The sequence below is a fragment of the Haliotis cracherodii genome, unplaced genomic scaffold (assembly GCF_022045235.1).
Source record: "Haliotis cracherodii isolate W230 unplaced genomic scaffold, xgHalCrac1.p SCAF_1, whole genome shotgun sequence".
NCBI classification, from domain to species: Eukaryota; Metazoa; Mollusca; class Gastropoda; order Lepetellida; family Haliotidae; genus Haliotis; species Haliotis cracherodii.
This window is the reverse complement of record NW_027266264.1, coordinates 58531403-58548256: the sequence shown is the minus strand read 5'-3', so window position 1 is coordinate 58548256 and position 16854 is coordinate 58531403. Positions and strand designations below refer to the sequence as shown.

Below are 16854 nucleotides of genomic sequence, written 5' to 3'. Positions count from 1 at the left end.
TGGGTCCTGAGTAGGAGTAGTAGTACCCACAGGACTACCCGGACCCGTGGTTAGTCACATGATGTATTGTTTAATGACAAAAACTCACTGTAGCTCAGTGGTTACACTACAAGTCGCTAATGTTCGCATTTCTTTCTGACGATACACACATTCCTTTTGACTTGTATATGTTTGAGTAAAGATAACGCTACCCAACGAGTCTCTCTCAACAACACAAGCATCCGAATAAAGTTTCCCACGGCGTCGCCAGTCTCTCTCTCTCTCTGCCATCTGCTGTTGAGATACAGTGACGGCTCTCGTCTGAGAAGAAGACTCTTCCCCACTGCTGGTGGCGCCAATGCTGGTGCTGTGTTGCCCACTGAAGGCAGTCCCGGTGATGACGTGGTGTCAGGATGGGTCCTCGGTGTGGCCTGTCAGTGGAGGGTGTCTGCTCGTCAATCGTCAACACACAGTGTCGGCACAAATATGTTGCTAGTGTGTCCCCATGCTCTGTCGAGCAGTTTCCGCAGCGGTAATAAAACGATCTTGAAGATGCTGTCTCACATAATCAAACTAACAAACTTCCATACTCTGGTCCCTTAGTTCGTCCCCCAAGCCCTCTTGGCATTTTTTCCAAATTTCCAAATTTCCAAATTTCCAAAATTCTATATAAGCAACCACTAAAACACCCCTACTGGATTGCCAAACAACTTTTTCCCCTTTTCGGAAACACATTAAATGGCTTGGCCGGGCCCGTGTGCGAAATATGCTGCAGTCGGAAAGCGCACGTAAAATCTCCAATATAAGTAAGTAAGTAAGTAAGTAAGTGCTGTCTCACAATCTGACGATCCTGACGTCGGATGGTGACCCTTGGTCTTCCACTACGTGTGCACTACGTGGTCGGTCATCTGTAGTGTTGGTGGTCTGGTACCGTTGCTGGAGCCTGTATATGGTCCGTATGTTAACTAGAAATGCATAGGCTACTTGCCGCACAGTTTGTCCAGCTTGCAATCATCCAAGGGCTTGGTGTCGCTGATTTCTTGTCAATCTTGGCATGTGGTAGCAATTCTATAACGAATGAATGTTATCTGATCTGGTTGGACTTTTCTAGGGCATGAAATGGGGGAACGCATGTGCATTTCAATTTGCACGGAACTCAGGTGCCATCAGGTTACCATGGCCGTTGCCGTGATGTGTTTGGGCGATCGGTTTTATTGTCATCTGCTTTGTTTGTTTTATCATCAGATTTCATTTTTCCGGACAAGGTAATGTTAAATTTTAGAAACTTTAACAAAAATTACCCAGATATTTAAATGACAACTTTTCATGCAATGTAACTTAGGGTGATGTTTCTTTTGCGGTTCAGTATAGTTTTAGCCAGGGCTGCGGTAAAACAATTACCAATCAGATATTTTGTTCCCTACTCTTGAGACTTGCAGTGGGTACCTATCGGGTAATAGGGGGTCGGGTACCCAGGTAGTAAATTTGGACTCATCCCAGCCCTACTTGGAACCTTGTACAATCTTCATTGACCCGACTTGTCTCATTATAATATGCCTTATTTGGAAATGTTCAGCTCCTGGTTTCCTGGAAGTTTCTATAGGATCTCATGTCAAGGGGGAGAGCAGAAGTTTGTGAAAAAAGAAACCGGTGCTATTCTATCTGCTGTCACCCGGAATTCCATGCCTACAGTCTTTGTTGTCGTTTACTTACCGTATTCGACGTAATAAGCACCCCGCTCTATTAAGCGCCCATGGCGATATTTGCTTATATATTGGCTAGTGAACAATCCCAATTAGCAATGATCAATGTACACATGCCTTATTTATTCGCCTATAATACGCACTCGTGTGTTATATGCACCCTTAATTATGGGCAATTAAATTCTGGAAAAATGTATCTCCTGTATATAACCATTTCAGGCTGTCAGCATAAACCACAAAATTGATCTTTCAACTCAGTATTTATCTTACACCAAAATAATATGCTAATAAGAGCCCTCTATTTCTAATTTTGAGAGCGCCCTGGGTGCTTATTACTTCAAATACGGTATTAGTTTTTAGTTTTCAAAGATAATAGGGCTTATGTTTTTCTCTCTAATTCACTTATTTTAGTCCCACCCTCATGCATGTTGGTTTCAGTCTAAACCACTATTTAGTCCCATACCCATGCATGGGGGTTTCAGCCTAAACCACTATTTAGTGCCATACACATGCATGTGGGTTTCAGTCTAAACCATTGTTTAGTTCCATACACATTCATGTTGGTATAGTCTACACCATTATTTAGTCCCATACACATGTATGTGGGTTTCAACCTAAACCACTATTTAGTCCCATACACATGCATGTGGGTTTCAGCCTAAACCACTATTAAGTGCTATACACATTCAGGTTGGTTCAGTCGTAACCATTATTTAGTCCCATACACATGTAGGTGGGTTTCAGCCTAAACCACTATTTAGTGCTATACACATTCATGTTGGTTCAGTCTTAACCATTATTTAGTCCCATACACATGCATGTGGATTCCGTCTAAACCATTATTTAGTGCCATACACATTCATGTTGGTTCAGTCTAAACCATTATTTAGTCCCATTTGGGTTTCACCAAAGTGATAAATGCCTTAAACCTTCGCTTTTGTCTTGCCTCCAGTAAAAACTACCATGTTGATGATGACTTGAATCTGTATTTATAACTTTTTTATAATCACTAATGCAAACAGTTTTGAAAATATGCATTGTGTAAAAGTTTTGCTGTAATAAATCAGAAAAAAAACGGATGCATTGATCATGCAAAGTTCAAGCGGATGGGTTTATTTCTGTAATGAAAATGTGAGAGATTTGTCATTTTAATGAAAATATGTCGTGATGTCTTAATGTCACTCCAGATTAGCACAGTTTCTTTACCAAAGATTGCATGCTGTGAAAAGCTATAGACAGCATAGTTATACAGTGGGCTGACAAGACGTGGGAATCCATCTTGTCTCATCCTTTTTACTGTTGCAGCTGAAGTGAAAATAAGGTGGAAATTAACTGAAATCAGTCGCCATGGCAACCGAACCAAGCACTTGTGAAAATTACATCTAATTTTGGATTGTATGAAACTGCCCACATTGTACAGTGTACACCTAAAGAGTGGTTACTTGTGGCATGAACAGAAATAGGTTCATGTGAAGGTAGGAATAAGGTCAGTGGTGACATCATGGAATATAACTGTGTGTACGAGTTGTTCCGTCAGCAGGTATAATTATATCAGAACCAATGTGTTCTACAAAAGCTGTTATATAAGTAGCCTGGTTTATTCTTCATTAGTGGGATATGTCATGGCCTAAAGCACCTGATATGGCTACTGGTCAGTTCACTGACCTCGCTGACCAGTTACTACCTGCTGGTCAATACATGTTGATATTGCATGGTGAGGCAGGAGTCCGGCTTCCTTCCTGGTGTGAGTTCAAAGAGATGTCAAGATTGGAGAGGAAGGATTGAAATGGACTGTAAACACTTCTTGTTGCCTTCATCGTAGGTGTTTGGATTTGTCGTCACTGAATATTTACCAACATTTATGAACAATATGTGGAAAGATTTGCAACCATAACCCCTGCTTACCTCTGGGTAAAGGCAACCCTTACCCTACATAACTGTGTTTTTTTATACTTCTAGCCAGGGGTTATGATTTTTTAATATTTTGATCTAGGGGTCACCCAATGTTTACCCAATATGTATTATCAGGGTTCATTATCATGATTATGTTTGAGAGTCTGAGACTAGTAAACTTCAAGCGTAATAACATGTCCTGACGGATTGTTACTTTTACTGTCAGATAGATGGTAACTCTATAGCAGAGGATAATTGCAGATTAGCCCTATTTCAATCTAATTGTTATTTCTAATGTATTTTTGGAGGAGGTGAGGTTCCTGCATTTGCTTGATCCTCCGTGGCGCAATTGATTTGTGAAGATCGTTCTGGGCAACATGTTTGAAAAATGCTTGTTTAGATATAACATTGAATTTATTGGAAGGTCGTTAAAGGCCGTTAAAAAGGGCACTGTGATGAGTCCAGTAATGGGCGGCGGGTTATTTTAATGGGTGGTTGGTCCTCAATGTCAGTGTGACAAAACGTGAAAAAAAGGAAAAAATTGCAAAAAGGTATATAAAGTGAAAAGGCCAAAAATGAAATGTTTCCAGAGTTTTTTGTCTTTAATGAATGTATATATGTGCAGTAGATACCATGTAACAGACCGCAGCACTGGCATGCAGGGAATTAAATAACAAGTCGGATATGACCTTTGGATAACACGAAGAATCTCTAGAATCTTTAGAAAACTGCCTGATGTTGGAGACAGATGGTTATAAGATTTAAAGAGAGGACCTAAAAATATCTCCTAACTAGCATGTAATGACAATATGCTATTATGATAAAAGCAGCTGATCAAGGGGAGTACTGTTGTGGGCACAACTACGCTGCGATGGCTTGACAGACATTGTGAAACTCTTGGTTGTGTGGGGTGTACATTCTGTAAGTGACATTTGAAGCCTTCCATTACACCAGCAAGACAGCAGGGCCCACAGAAAGAGAAGGAGGAGGAGGCAATGTTAGACAAATTGTCAGCAATTATTTCTAATTCCGCTGGACAATCTGGTAGTAATGTGGCCAAACTAAGACCTACTTCAGATTACAACTGTTAAAATAATCATTGGAGGTGTTTCCGTGGTGGCTTAGAGTGGAGTGTTCAGTGACACATTCCGGGGAAACAGCAGTTCTACTTTTGAATCAGTCCCTTAGCTTGTGAACTAGCTTCACTGCAAAAACAGGAATTTCTCATGTTTCATTGTATATCGCATATGTTGGGAATCAGGGTAGACCTGCTTACATTGTATGGTAAATATAGGTATATGCATGTGTTAGACAGTTCACAGCGAAGGGATGTTTTCAGAGGCTTGACTATATCACGTTTTGATCACCATATAAATCTATTTGTATGAATATGGATGTCTAGACATGCTGTTTATGGTCAAAGGGACATAACTATGTACAGCAGTTTTGCACGCAAGAATAAGGAATTATGTTACTTAATGTGTTAGGAATCAAAGTTGAAAACTTGTCCCACTTGCAATGTTTGTCCTTCCACTACGTATTGAATTTACTTCAACAGCAATGTGGTAAAAAACATATGCTCTTTATACATGTTAATGTTGTTTTTTTGTTATAAGCACACTAACACTCAACCAACTTCTGTGTTAATTTTCTCTCACTGGAATTAAATTTCTCGAGCTGATGGCAGGCGAGTTTTAAGTTTGAAGTTCTTGTGAAATGTTTACAATTATTTTTTTCATTTTCTGTGTGTAACTATTGTTTTCATTTTTTTAATATATATATATATATACATTTATTGATTATTTTCTCGTGATTGTGAATATCAAGAAATATTCATGCTGATTTGGACATTCATGAAAGTAGTGTTTTATGAATGTTTAGATCTTCTGCGACAATCAATATTCCTGAATAGCCTGGTGGTTGACAAGGGAAAACACAAGAACTCACATGGAATGCACATGGTGAAAAATTGTATGAATACTAGAGTTATGTCCCCTTACTGTGCTCGCTGACCAAGCAGTGAGGATGCCCAAGCTGGCCACCAGAGGGAGCTAGTTTGTTTGTATAGTATGTTCCTGTCAGGGAGTACGGGTGTTTTGCTTATGGCTTTGGAAGCAAGGACTATGTAGCCCATGTTTTGTAGCGTGGATGATCCTTGGTGAAGTTGATCAGCAGAGGCTTTGAGTCAATCCATCAGGATGTGATACCCTTTCCCTGGTCACCCTCAGCTCAGTGAGCTGTAGCTGGAATATTGATTGTCTCCAAGTTTCTCGCCAGTCTCGCCGTCGTCCCTCCGTCCCCGTTGTCATTCGTACAGGTAGGTGTAATCCCTTCTCCAACTTCCCCTTCTCATCTTTGTGGGAGGTCCTGACAAGTGTCAAGAGGTTGTTGTATCGTCTGTGCATAGCTTGCAGTAGGATCTGTACACCAACTCATGAAGCCTTTCTGCCTTCTCTGCCTCGTAAGCACATTTCAGATAAACAACACTGTAATTTGCTTGGAGCCTGATAAAATATTGAGTCACTAGAGTTGGTGCCAGTGTCCTCAGAGACTTGTGCATGGAGGGGGGAAACGATAGGGACCACGCACACTTGTAATAGCTGTACAACTAAGCATGGAACCAGTCGACTGGTCAGGATCCCTGTGTGACCCAGGTCAGAGTAATGACCTGATTAAATAACATGTTTATTGGTGAGTGGTAGCTTTTCACCTCATGCTTGCTATGGGTTGGTCTAGGAGGAAGGAAGGAGTATAGGGATGGAGAGGGGAGGGGGAGAGGGAGCTCCTTGTGTATGGACATGCTGACCATGCTTGTCTACGATCAGCTGAAGGTGGTGTGGCATCAACATGGATCTCAGCCTTGACCTACTTACGTCTGTGTGTCATTGCATATTAGGGACCAGCCATTGCTGGAAATGTACTTCCCTGCTTTTCTCCCTCAGTTTCTCATGCATTTATCACATCTACATGACACTGAGTCTACATTTAAAGATATCTTCCCAATGTCTGCTTAATGAGCCATTTTCTCATGCCTACGAGCAATAGCCAGCCTGATGGCTTGTTACCCTTGAATGGCTGCTTGTGAATGCATGGACTCGTCCCTGGCTGAGTGAATGGCAGCCAACTGGAGTGGTGTGTGTGAGACTGGCTGACTGGCCAGTGTGGCTGAGGTAATTGGATGTAGTGGCCAGTGGATGCAGCAACCCCATCTGTTCAAGGAGCACTGCACACCATCTTGGACCAGCACTAGACCAGCACTAGGCCAGCTCTCTTCCCAACAGCTGCAGGGGTCATCCAAACACAATGATCCCAATTCAAGGATCATGACATCCTCTCCACCACAACCCTAATTGCTTTCTTTCACAATGTTCACACAGTATTTTTTTTTAGAAAATGTTGGACAGCCCTCTAATGAGAATTATATGTTAATGTTGATAAATAGCTTGAAGCTTTTGAAGGTATGATATTTCAAATTAATGGGGTTTTTTTATTTTCAAAGATGCGTTATACAAGTTATAGAGTGATAGATTAATGAAAGTTGCTATTGGCTTTTACATAACATTAATGACACCTCAGCAAAGTTTCAGAATTTTATATATGTTTTGTAAATTTGTAGCCTTTGTAAATTGTGAAATGTTGTACCTGGAAATATCAATTTTATGTTTGGTCACTAAGCACTGTTACTTTATGTCTAGAAAAATATACAATAACTCTATAACCTTTTCATGTCAATAATGTGACAATTAGAATGAATTACCAACAAGAATATTTCATGCCACTAGTGAAGATGTGGGAATGTGTATTTTATGCCACTAGCTATGACCTGGTACCTCAATAGGTCAGTAGAAGGAATAGACCCAGTCATATTAATATGTGGAATGACAGGTTAGCCCAGTGGTTAAAGTGTTTGCTCATCATGACAAAGACTGGGTTTGATTTCCCCACAAATACAGAATGGGAAGTTCATTTGTTGCCTCTCCCTGCTGTTATACGACTGGATTATGCAAAAAGCTGTGTACACTCACTCACTCACTCACTCACTCACTCACTCACTCACTCACTCACTCACAAAAATAATTGTAGGAACAATATGTCATTCAGGCCATCCATATGTATAGTTTAAGGTATATCTTTGTTAACTGATTAGCCTGGTTGGTTGAAAAAGAATAACAAGTTGGTGTAGGTAAATAGTTTGTATGTTATTTGTTGTGGGTGGTCGATCTAATGGGAAGATAAATGCTTGTGTTACAGTACAGGATGTTTAATGTGTTTGCAGTAACCTTCATGTGTGGATTTCTATCAGAGGAGACTATTTATCTTATCAATGGGTTTGCATTTGATACATTATTTCATTTAAAAGATATTCATTTTTTTATTAGATATTTGCATCATTATATTTTCCCTGTCTGTAAGGCAGATGGAATGGGGGGAAAAAATCTTTACTTTCGGTGACTTTTGGCCCTGGTTGGTCGACTCAGTAAACAGACAAAAATGAAAAGTGTCGTCTTTGTCTAGTGTCTTTCTTTCTTTTTTGATGTATTGACTTGACATGGCCTTAACCCGAACCAAGAAAAAAACACCCACTCACTCACTCACTCACTCACTCACTCACTCACTCACTTACTCACTCGACAGGACAGCTTAATTATACATGGTGGATTGGTTTTGGAGCATTCATACATTTGAATTCAAAATGTCTTCCCAATGATGTTGCTTCGTTCGATGAGAAATGAGTCATATGAACATGACAGTAGCTGAGATGTATGCATTCCTTTATTTTTAGAAGCTTTTGTTCAATCAAAACAAAGGTGGAGGTCTGTATTTGGAAAAAGGCTGAATATTCCACGAATTCACACTTCAGATAGGTCCTCACTTGTCATGGGATAGGTAGGCCACCCTGGAAATACTTGTATTGCTTTTGGTCCCATAAAGTAGGTAGGATAAATTTCCATTGTATTTTATATTTAGATTTTCCCATTCCAGTGTAAGTTCAAATTGTTATAAATGAATGCAGTTATATGGACATCAGAATTAGTTACATCAAAATGTACTACATCAGAATTGAAAAGATCTCTATTAATGCAGGACAAAATCTGGAGTGCAAATTTAGGGTTGGTCTTTGATGAGAAAAGCGTTGTTTTATATGTGGCCTTTTAAATGAGTAATTAAATCTCCCATGCACCCACTCAATGGATCACCAAACTACACCAATGTTTCAAGAACCTTATACTGAGAACCACTTATAGCATGTGTCGTGGACATTTGACTTGTATGTTGGATAAAGACTGACCTAGGACCAGCGGCCATGCCTTCTGTTCCACCCTGTCAGCAAGTTTGTATTGATAGAACATGCCACCAAAGATATTTGTCATGAAAGAGCTCATTTTTTTGTAATATATAACAGGAAGGTGCTGCAAATAGACAGCCATTGGCTCAGCGTTGGCGTTTCAGGAATAGCATGTCTAGGGGATGTCATTTCACAATCAGCTCTACCAGCTTGTTTGTCATTAACTTTTTTCAGAAATAAATGTCATTCAGCGACCTCAACACTTCGGCATGTCTTCAAAGTCAGTTGTTGTTTTTGCTTGTGCCTTGTCCATGTTGTCCAGATTTTTTTTTAAATGTCCACCCAACTATGTGACATGCCCATCCCTCTATCACGAATGATAAAAATGACATTTCATGTTTGATCAGATTTCCTTTCAAGCATTGGTGATTAACAAAAGTAGTCAACATTTAGTGTGGATTAATGTTAATCTTTGACATTTTACTCAATCTTGGTAGAGGCTGGTGTCGGCTGCTGCATGGAAAGAGCTTGCTGTCAGGTGGTCATGGATTGGATATCAATTTTTCATCAAACTTGCATTGATTTTCCCATGGTAACTGGTGCAGTGGTGATGATCACTCGGAATGGAGAAGGCACCCAGGGGAAGAACTTCCCTTCAGGGCCATCGCCATGGATATGATAGCAGTTGGCAGATTAATCATTTACAGTTGCTCAGGTCTTTGTTGGCTATGGTGGACTGTTGATTGTGACAAGGCCCCCTCTAACTCTACCAGTGTGCCTGGGACCACCTCCACATTAGAATGAGTTTCCTTGCATGGCTTGCAACACAAGATGGGAGCAAGTAATTGAGTTTCCAGCATTACAAGAGCGTTCGTAAAAGATTTGATGGCTTGAATTTTGTTTGAAATTAAGCAAGTCCTTCATAAAACAGTTGCAACGTAACCAGTGTTTTAAGGTTCTGGGCAGTCAATGCAATTATGATGGTGCTATTTACCTAATGTCCGTTCTTGGGATCAGCCTGCATAACATGACTGCGACTGTGGGATCTATACACTTTAGCTCTCATTTGCTCTTTGGATGTCAGAAATTTATGCCATTGTACATTTAGTTAAAAAATCATATCAATGACCCTATGGACACACAGGTAATAAGAGCATACAACTAAGAGGTGCATGGCGCTTGTGAGAACAGACGGAGTAAGCATACATGCATTTGTCTCATTATTAGTACAGTAACATGTCCTAAGGTATCTCAGATGCCATAAAAGTGTTATGAAATATACTAAAAACACATCAAAATTCTGGAGCTGTTTTGTAGTGTCTCATGTTTTCTCTCATGTTTAATAGTGCACTGCAATGTTCCAACTATGTGATGGGGTAGCGGTTGGGTAGCCTAGTGGTTAAAGCATTCGCTTGTCACGCCAAAAACTTGAGTTCGATTACTGACATGGGTGCAATGTGTGAAGCCCATTTCTGGTGTCCCCTGCAGTGATATTGCTGGAATATTGCTAAAATCGGCCTAAAACCATACTCACTCATTCTAACAATATGACGGCAGCCCTTCCAAGTGGATTAAGAGTGTTAAGAATGATTGACACTAATGGCAGCTAAAATATAGGTTTCTTAACTCTAGAGTTATCATTTGAATTAGACATTATCTCCCAAGTAGTGCTTGTGCTGGTCCGTCAGATCTTCAGTGATTCTAACAATCACATGACACAGGACATGCTATCCTTACAAAATGGCTTCCATTCAGGGGCAGACGCAGTAAGACCTGTCTAGAGACATCACAGCCGTCTGCACACTGCTGGACTCCCATTCTCTGTCAGTACCCAGCTGGTAATCGGTGGATGTAAACGTCATATGCTTATTGAGATGTCACCTTGATATACTCATCGATGAGTTTGACAAGCCATTTTCTTGAAATGCCCTTTGTCACCTGATGACCAACTGGATAAGAAAATCCAGTATTTAGTGCTTACACGTCACATAGCTCAATCAACCTGGCATGAAAATCTAACATGTGATCACCATGGGGAAGTGAAGAATTAGTTTCAAGGCAACAACCTCTGGACATGAAGAAGTCAATTATATGAATACAGTTTACTATGCCATGCGCTGATTGTCTGGGAGGGCCGCATCAACCACTACCCTTGGAGCAGAAGTTAAATGTAAGGGCAGACAACCCTGGGTATAATGAGCTGGTTAGATAAATAGGGAAACAAAAGTGGCCTAAGGCATTGTTTTCAGGGCAAGACCGACCTTTGTCAAATGGCAGGTCCTTGGCAACCAGGTTGTTATTGGGATCATCACCACATCTCACTTCAGATCTTGACTGTCATGGAGCAGTGGCAGATGATATAGAGGACATAAATATGTTAAAGCCAGGAGAAGCTTCCCTCTCTTTGACCCATGTGCTGTATTGCAGTTTATCATGCCTTTAGTGCTTGCTCAGGTGTGAAATGTGGTGAAAGGTCATGAAAAAAGTCTTGTTTCCCAGTTTGTGAATAGCATCAGAAAAGGTCCTGAGTTGATTGCCCGTGGCTGTTATGGAAGGATGATTTGGTGTTTGGAGAACCTTTTCATCCTTTTAGCTATCATACATGTATGCTTCTGTTTGTGTTTGTTGTTTAATGCTGAACTCAGCAACTTTCCTGCTTTCTGTCGGCAGTCGATAAATAACTGTATCTGGACCAAACAATCAAATGATTAACATCATGAGCATCGATCCAAGCAATTGGGATACTATGACATGCATCAACCAAGTCAGCAACCCTGACGTCCCGATCCATTTGGTTGCCTCTTATGACAAGCATGAGTTGCTGGGGACGAGCATGGTCTGCTGGGGACGAGCATGGGTTGCTGGGGACCTATGTTCTTACCCAGAAGCCCCTGAGGTTCGTGCATGTATGCATCTAGCAGTGTTCTTACAGGAAATGGAGAGCTTTCTTCACAAAATTGAGAAAAGTCTATTTTTAAAAAGATACTTACCAGCTGACGATATGAAACTGTCATTCAATCATTTTGATTTTGCGTGCCAGTTTTTGGATTGCTTGTTTGATGCAGCACTCAGTATATCCAACTGTATGATAGCGGCCAGTAAGGAATCAAGTATGGACCAGACAAACCAGTGATAAGAATTATGGACAGCGATCCATGCCGTTGAAATGCAGTCAGGTCATTGATGATTGAGCCTGACCACCCACTGTATTAAGTTGCATTTAACGATCAGCATAAGATGCTGGGGACCAAATCTTACCCAGAATCCCTTTGTTTTTACATTTGAATGGCTACATACATTTTGAATTATTTCTCTTTTGTTGATTATGCTTGTTCATCAGTGTTAAAAAATACATGACATGTTCACTTCGTCTTGTCAAACAAAATCTAGTTAAGGAGTTATGATTAATGAGTTTTTTTGTGACTCACTCACTCACTCACTCACTCAACCACTCACAGACAGACAGACAGTCTTAGCTGGATGAAGGTGTCACAAGCTTGACCAGCATGCACTCAGGCCTCACTTGTTAACATGGCACTCCGATGCATCAAGTGTCTGACAAAGCTGCCTGTGTCACGTTTTGGGTCATCAGTGTAGACAATATTCCTCAGGTCTAAAAAATGATCAGGTGTGGTTCCGATACCCCGGCTGACCCTGATTTAAGGGGCTCATCTTAATTAACTCTTTTTCACTTGTACTCAATGTTTGTCACAAAACAGAAAACATGAATTTCTAAACACTACAAACTTTATTATGTTGTCATGGATCACTTCAGTTGCTGATGCAACAAACTATGGTCAAATTGCCATTGATATAAATAGATTGTTGGGTTTTTAACCCACCAGATGAGAACAGAAGCTAATTAAGTATTATACAGATGTGGATCCTGTTCTAAGAACAAAGCAAAAGGACTGTAAGTACATGTTAAAGTTGTGCCTATAATCAAGTGGGTTGTGTTGGACTAGTTTGTATGTGCTGTGGCCTGTTCCCCGTCCTGTGAATCATTACCCAATAGAATAAAAGTATGTGTAGATCACTGAGCCTCCTTACCACCAACAGTGATAGGCTCCTGGAGATGAAAGTATCTATCCCCATGTCCTACCTTAGGTAACACAGGTGAGATAACGAGGTGGTCATAAATACAGGTACAACACCTGAGGGGCTGGTCGTCAGCATGGCTGGACAAATTGGACACGCTTTGATGGATGGACAGATTAGGTAGAAACAGATAGACCTCTGTGCATTTGATGGTTATCTTTTCTGTAAAATACAGGATATATACAGTTACCTGTGTATTTGATTTTTCCCCCAGCTATTTGTTAAACTTTATTTTACTTCTCAAAGTCCCCATGGTTGTTTAGGAGTAAAGTCCCCATGACTGTTTCAGTGGTAGATTCCCCATTATTGTTTCAGGCGTAAAGTCTGCATGATTGTTTCAGGGGTAAAGTCCGCATGATTGTTTAGGAGTAAATTCCCCATGGTTGTTTCAGTGGTAAATTCCCCATGATTGTTTCAGTGGTAAAGTCTGCATGATTGTTTCAGTGGTAAAGTGCCCATGATTGTTTCAGTGGTAAAGTCGCCATGGTTGTTTCAGAGGTAAAGTTGCCATGGTTGTTTCAGTGGTAAAGTCGCCATGGTTGTTTCAGTGGTAAAGTCTCCATGATTGTTTCAGTGGTAAAGTCGCCATGATTGTTTCAGTGGTAAAGTCGCCATGGTTGTTTCAGTGGTAAAGTCTCCATGATTGTTTCAGTGGTAAAGTCTCCATGGTTGTTTCAGTGGTAAAGTCTCCATGATTGTTTCAGTGGTAACTTCTCCATGATTGTTTCAGTGGTAAAGTCGCCATCCTTGTTTCAGTGGTAAAGTCTCCATGATTGTTTCAGTGGTAAAGTCGCCATGGTTGTTTCAGTGGTAAAGTCTCCATGATTGTTTCAGTGGTAAAGTCGCCATGGTTGTTTCAGTGGTAAAGTCTCCATGATTGTTTCAGTGGTAAAGTCTCCATGGTTGTTTCAGTGGTAAAGTCTCCATGATTGTTTCAGTGGTAAAGTCGCCATGGTTGTTTCAGTGGTAAAGTCTCCATGATTGTTTCAGTGGTAAAGTCTCCATGATTGTTTCAGTGGTAAAGTCTCCATGATTGTTTCAGTGGTAACTTCTCCATGATTGTTTCAGTGGTAAAGTCGCCATCCTTGTTTCAGTGGTAAAGTCTCCATGATTGTTTCAGTGGTAACTTCTCCATGGTTGTTTCAGTGGTAAAGTCGCCATGGTTGTTTCAGTGGTAAAGTCTCCATGATTGTTTCAGTGGTAAAGTCTCCATGATTGTTTCAGTGGTAAAGTCGCCATGGTTGTTTCAGTGGTAAAGTCGCCATGGTTGTTTCAGTGGTAAAGTCTCCATGATTGTTTCAGTGGTAAAGTCTCCATGGTTGTTTCAGTGGTAAAGTCTCCATGGTTGTTTCAGTGGTAAAGTCGCCATGGTTGTTTCAGGCAAGATGACCAGAAAACAACATTAGGTAATGTATCAGTGTAATTCAGTTAAAACATGTTCTTGATGTTTTCATATGTTTATGACTAGTTCGAGATCAATTGTTGAGGTTGTCAATAAATATAATAATCCCCATGAGTGACATAAATTAACATAGAGTATCAACTGTTTATCCTAGTGTGGTTGCAGACCTCACTGTATTCCATAAACCGGGAATACAAATCCCTTCAGCTATGATTGTGTTGGCCTCCACTGATATTACACACATGATTGGTAAATGTGATGTGTTTGGTTTGAGTGATTGATTTGAAAGTAAATACACAAAACGTGTCATAGTTTATGAAGGCGCTTGAGTTGTTGAAGTTGAGTATTTGTGAAAAGTGACATTTCTATGGAAAGGAATGGTGTGAATATTTTACACTTTTGTTCACAATTTGACGTAATCAAAATGTACTCTGACAGTTGGCACCATATGGATAACAAAATATTAATATTCGATGATTTCATGTTTATTTTCATGAAATTAAAGTGAAAGTCAGTTGTCATTATATTTACAACATTGAAGTTTCTGTTGAATATCATTTTGTTTTATATGAATGTATTCAACAGTTTTAGAATATTTTAAATCGAAAGACATGTAACTATCCATTGTCACTACCCACTGTCCTCTCTAAAATTGACATGTGTTTCATTCAGGAATCAGTTGATTCAAGGCTTTTTTCTGTTCGTAGACACTTTTTGTAGTCTCAAAATACGTAGTGTTCCTATATTGTTGGATGTAAGCAAAGTGGTTACGTGAAGACCAGGGTTTGATTCCCAACATGGGTACAATGTGTGAAACCCATTTCTGGTGTACCCCCTCCCACAATAAACAAACAGACAAAACCTTGGATTCATTCCAATAAAATATATCTGTTGAATTGTGCAAGAATGCAGTTGTTTTTGTTTTTCATAAATGTAAAAGACAAATTTGCCGGGATGTTTTTCAGGGATATACTGTAATTATATACCAAGACGTTAAGAGTAGAGCTTTCCTTCTCATTGCAGATTGTATACTAAAAATGTTGAAGCTATAACATGAGCCAGTGCAGACTCATCAGATTTTCTGGTATCAACTATCACAGCTTTTTGGTGATTGTCACAAGAGTTTAGCAATGTGCTCATCTCCCATTACTGAAACAGTCGGAGTATTATCACATCCACATCATTGGTTTTCTCAACACTAGTTTTAGGGATATAGTATCTGCTTCTTTTTGTTTTGGATAATCTTCTACATCAGAGTATCATGTGTCCATGTACATGATCAGCTGATGATGTGTGGTAGAAAGATTGTTTCATGACTTCAGACTTCAGGTAGAAAATCAGGGATTCTACTCTTATATGGGTTTATTGGAAATGTTTCTCTGAAAACTTATAAATGAAACCATCAAACCATATATTTATGTTCTAGTTTCATTGATTAAATATTGTAATAAAATATAAGTTGCTGTCATTAAAAAAATACTTGATTAAAATAGTCACATGTACATATTAATATCAGTTAAGATTTGAAAGTCATTGTTCGTTCAAATGGTCAAAGACATTAAGAATTATGGAAATATTCGCTTAGTTTAGGTTTTTAAAACATTGAGAATGTGACTTCACCTAAATTTAAATGTTGGAGGTCTTAGTGTAAGGAGGGTTGTGGAGGCCTGAGAAAGTGAATGTTTTATTTGGTTTGGACTCAGCCAAGGAGCTGGCGTGAAATGTTGCCAAGCTTGGTCCAGCCTGCTGAGCCAGGAATGCCAAACCCTGCTTCACCAATACTGGGGGGAAATCTCAACCTCTCTCTACACTGAAAAGACTTTTGTTGGGCCCTCTCTTCTCTGCAAATATTTATTGTTGTGATCAGAGTCGGTTTAGATGCTGTGCTCGTTGAGCGCGCTCAGCGATTCCCGACTTGCGATCGCTAGCAGGAGGTGTGTACATGACAAGCGATTGCTTCCGAAGACATTGCATAGCTCATTCCTGTGGCTGATGCTGTTAGGGTATTGTGATTGGAAGGATCCTGCTATTGTGAGGTCACAGACAGTTTAAGAAATCTATTGCTCATTCAAGGTAGGCCTGAAGTTAAAAAAAATATGTTTCTTAACTCGAAGCTGAATCATCTAACTTAATTGTCCTCCAGAGAATAATTTGGCTTGAGGTGATGATATGAACTGCTTTTTTAGCGTTAAGTTGAAGGTGAAATTAATGTTTTAGTTAGGTTAACAAGATTAATGCTGCTGTGCTTCGATTGATGTGCAGCTGACTTTGATTGATTGTTTTGTCAACATTATCACAAGAGACATGTCATGTGAAGATTTATGTGGAGTTTTGATGGGACATTCTACTTCTCTCCTAGAAAACTATGACTGAATATATCATCACTATAACAGAAATATTTTTCAATAAATATATGATACCTCTTTCAGTGAGATCTGAATTCAGGAGTATTTTATCAGAACCATAATGACAGACCTAGATTTGATTGTGGT

At 39.8% G+C, this 16854-nt stretch overlaps 1 protein-coding gene across 4 annotated transcripts in view; it reads left to right on the top strand.

Moving 5' to 3' along the window:
* The window catches only part of LOC139479864 (nuclear receptor coactivator 2-like), a 145237-nt gene that overhangs the window by 51041 nt on the left and 77342 nt on the right, over positions 1-16854 (top strand). Inside the window, exon 1 of one of the 4 annotated variants that reach the window (XM_071262795.1) lies at positions 5663-5892. The exons of the other annotated variants lie outside the window; for them this stretch is intronic. The gene's annotated coding sequence lies outside the window, so the exon portion shown is untranslated. Of the gene's footprint in view, positions 1-5662; positions 5893-16854 lie in introns of those variants that run through there. 4 annotated transcript variants of the gene reach the window in all.